The 4,484-nt window shown below is 33.3% G+C and overlaps 1 pseudogene; it reads right to left on the bottom strand.

Annotated features, from left to right (window-relative positions):
* LOC105619988 overlaps positions 1 to 3,522 on the bottom strand; it is a 4,435-nt pseudogene extending 913 nt beyond the window's left edge.
* Positions 3,523 to 4,484: the final 962 nt, after the last annotated feature.

Genomic DNA, 4,484 nt, shown 5'->3' with positions numbered 1-4,484 from the left:
GTTAGTTTATTAATTAATACTATTGTACATATATATATATATATATATATATATATATATACCTTTCAAATTTTTTGCATATTCTCGAAATTTCAAGTATAGTATTGTTGTCGATACTTAAGTGTTTCAATTTTAAGTGTTAAGAGATTATCATAAGAAACAAGAAATTTTCCAACATGATTAGAAAACAATCACAATATGAAAGATTCAACCATCGTAAATATTTACATCTAGGTGCTAAATAATAAAATGCCTTTGTATTAATAATCCAATAATACGATTTCAAGTTTAAATTTGTATAAACCAGATGGTATTGTGCTAAATTATTAAAACGTTTATTCACTCCACTCATGCGGCATAATGTATTATTATTATTATTTTATTCTGCAAGATAAAATATAAAATTTATTAAACGGAATAACAGTAAATATTATTATGTATGATCAGTATAACGAAAACTTCTTCTAGTATACTTTACAGAAAGCTTAGAAAAACTACAACATGATGGTTTCTTGGATTTATCCGAAGAGTGTTTGACATCTTTCATAAACTTCTTTGGAAGTTCTTCTGATAAAAAACTTCTTTTGTTACATATAAAATAGCCTTAGTCTCTGTGATCAGAGTATATGATAAAAAACATATTATGAGATTCTTCTTTAAGAGGTAGTACATAATAATAACAATATAGTCAATTTAACGCGTTGAAAAGCTGAAATCTTCAGCTTTTTAATGAAATTGATTTTGTTATTCTATGACAATTTTTAACAATTCGACAATGGATTAAACAATATGTTACATGTAATTTTTTATTATTTTCATAAAATCAGCTATAAGTCGATATCGAATTGTTAAAAAAAAAATCGCCTGCAGGATATTAAATACTGTACTTGTACTTTGACTTCACGAGAGAAAAAAATTTTTTTAATTTTCTTCTTTAAAATTGATATATTGACATTTTCTGTATTTTTTAAAATTCTTGAGTAAACGTAAAACTTGAAATAGTCATAGCTTTGTGAAAAATTACATTAGAATAGTTTTTAAAAAACAATTGTCTTATTGTCGTGAAAATTCGCTATTACATCGCTAAATAATATTGATACAAACTTATTTTCACTTATCAAAAAAAATAAATTATATTTAATATTGACAATTGTAATACCTTTTGTACATAATGCAATCAATGTCTTCTTAAAATGAATTATATCTTCTTCTCCTTCTTATTTGAATGGTTTCAAGGTTGGGAGACAATACGGCCAGATCTCGGTTGATTTGGTTTCAAAAGTCTCTAGAATCTTCAAGTTTTTGGCTTCTTCTACTCACCGCGCCACTTGGAACCGACTAGAGCTCCAGAATCTCGCGATAGGGCGGGAGGGAGGACGAATTTGTGCCGCATAGGATAGATGAACTATATATACACTGGAATGGACATTTCTGCTATGAAGCATAGAAAATCATGGCACCAATTGATCAATTTTCCATGTAATTTAGTATAAGAACGAATCAGAAGTGTTTTCAAGTGCTCATGCGCACTTACATTTAGTGTTCTTTAGTGAGACGCATATGTCAGCAAAATCATCGTGTGTAGAGTTGTATTTGAAAGATTACTTTGATTATAAATCGTGTGACTGTAAAATGTGTATCAACATGAAATGCTGCGTGCCTGGGTGTAGACAAAGAAGTAAAAAGGGCATTTTATTTCAGGTAAGAATTTTTGTATTAAATATATCAATTCCTTCACATGTATTAACGATATAGGATAATGAAAAGTGTTATTAATATTATTTTATTGAATGTACTAATAAAATTAAAGTGACATTTTTTTAATTTTTTTTTATTTACCATTCATGTCCATACAAATTTCCATACATCGATAATCCATCGATCGATACATCGATCGCAGCGCACGTGCGAACACTTCTGATTCGCTCCAATATTGTTCCAACTAAAATGGCGGCTGATCAATTGTGACCACGAATTTTCCTCGATGTTATATATATTCAGTGGATAGATGGGATCCAGGAGCAGGACCGAGTAGAGTGGGTTATCTCTCTAATCAGTTTGGCCACTTTTTTTCCGATTTGTGACACGTGACATGTGTTAAGCTAGAAACACAATAAAAAGCACAGGCAATAGGAACAGAGAATAACAGATTTCAATTTATCAGAATTCATGAATAACAGAATGGACGCTTTCTAGGTTAAAATCTTTTATTCCCTATTCCTATTGTCTGTGCTTTTTATTGTGTTTCCAGCTTTACAGACTCTCTCGACTGATGCGATCTATGTAGAGCTTTGCGAAATGGCACAGATAGAGCTGGCTATCTACAATCGGTACGAGTCGCTACTCGCTATATTACTTCGCGCATTATGCCGGTATAAGGCCGGAATCAGACTACGCATTGAAGAATGAGATGAAGATTGAAAGATTGAAATTTGACCAATCAGAACAAAAGGAACCAAAATTTTTTTGTTCTCTTTGATGAAATTTTAATCTTTAATTTTTAATCTCAATTTTCAATGCATAGTTTGATTCCGGTCTAATGGCGAGTCATCTATCGATTATATTTGAATCTATTTCACGATTTGCTCGGTTATCGTGCTATGTGCTCACTCGCATATGGAATGTTGATGCATCACGCGATAGCGCAATGAGGTGATGCTATGGCGTTAAATGTGGCAGCTTCCGACAATATGTCGTCAAGATCACGTGGGCTAGAAAATGGAGTTATTCCTTACCGCTAGATTGTGTCGATTTCACAACCGGTAGTTTTTTCTTCTTCTTTTATATTTGAGTGGCTCAGGTGTAGCCGGATTAACATGGCCAGACTGTGGGTGTTACTTTCGTGGCAACACCCAAAGCGAGGCGAAATACACGTCCAATCCGCTCGAATTCCCGCGCAAGACTTAGGTTTGATCATGATATAAATATAAAGGTTACCATTACGCATGGTGTCACGCGTCATGATGTAACGATCATAATGAACCAATAAGAAGTGCAGAGCGAAGTGAAACAAATGTACAGCAGTGCAGTATATCACTTTGAAGTCATATTGAATTCTGACATCTTGAGCGATTTCTGATTGGCTCTTTACTTTAGACGACTACGCATCCAATGGGAATGGTACATCTATATTTTTACATTATGGGTCCGGTGATCAATGCTGCCCGGATGACTTCTGTCGCCTTGCTTCGCGAAGGCCACGTGCAAAGAATTGATTAACTACCGAAGGAGGTCAGGGTACAATGCGTTTACACTTAAAAGTGCTTTGTAGATATGTAGGCCCGTATTCAAAACTTTTATCTCTAAAAACGCGTCTAGTATAGTATGCGTAACATAAATTATAGCATGTTAGCGCGCTAACATGGTTAAAAGATTGAGATTAAGATTGATAAGATAATGGGAATAGAACAGGCCGAGATTGAGATTGCAAATTGAAATATAGGGCTCCGTATATTTTTCTTATTTTCAATCTCAATCTCAACCAATAAGCTTCCAATACTTCAGTCACATGACTAACCTCATGTGACTAATCTCATTAAATGTATTGTGTATGTTCAAAATAATAAATTATAAAGGATTATAAGAAGTACAAACACAATTAAAACGTATAAGTGCAATTAAATGCGTATTCAATAATTTTTGTTATGTGTGATTCTAGCTATTCTTGCTAATAGATAATTCTAGATATTCTTGCTAATCTCAATCTTAATTGATGTTAGATACAATTTATAGTGTGATTGATCTTTAATTTTAATCTCAATCCTATTCTCAATTTCAATTTCCAATGCATAGTCTGATCACGGCTTAAGCGCGTTCTCAATACGGGTCATAGTATATTGTAAAAGTGTGTTTATTTCTCTCAATAAAGAACATTTTTTTCAATAATTATATTTTTTCACTACGGAGTGAAGTTGTTCAGAATGGGAATCGAAGATTCGGTTTAGAAAATTCGAATAAACAGTCACAAATTAATACCAATCACTGACTTTATTCTTTAACAAACACTGCGAGAACTATGTCTTATCAGAAAAATATTCACGACGAAATACAAAAAGTGCGACGATCGAAAGTATTACAATTGCGTCGGAGCGCAATACATAAAGTAAGAGACTCGATAACGAATTATATATAACGCGTTTGTTGCGACAGTCAATATGAAGTGTTGATTTCAAAATGCAAGCTTCAGATTGGCTGTCGCAACAAACTTGCGGTCGGCTTGCAATTAATGTAGAACCGGCTTAAAGCTGTGTTCGGATTCCTATTCGAGTGTCATATCATCCTTGTTTAACGTTCGGTAAATAACAAGGATGATATATCATTTGAGGAGCACCCAGATGGGAATCCGAACGCAACCCAAATTGTTGATTTTCAGTGCTGACAGTGAATTTTGGAACACAAGCTATGTCTCTTACTAGAATGCTCCCTAGCATTTTAGAATTAACGCACTCCAACGCACTTTAGAGGAGGGAAAAGATGATTAATAA

Source organism: Atta cephalotes, assembly GCF_000143395.1.
Source record: "Atta cephalotes unplaced genomic scaffold scaffold00023, whole genome shotgun sequence".
Lineage (NCBI taxonomy): Eukaryota > Metazoa > Arthropoda > Insecta > Hymenoptera > Formicidae > Atta > Atta cephalotes.
The sequence above is the reverse complement of the archived record's forward strand: the minus strand, read 5'-3'. Positions and strand labels throughout refer to the sequence as shown.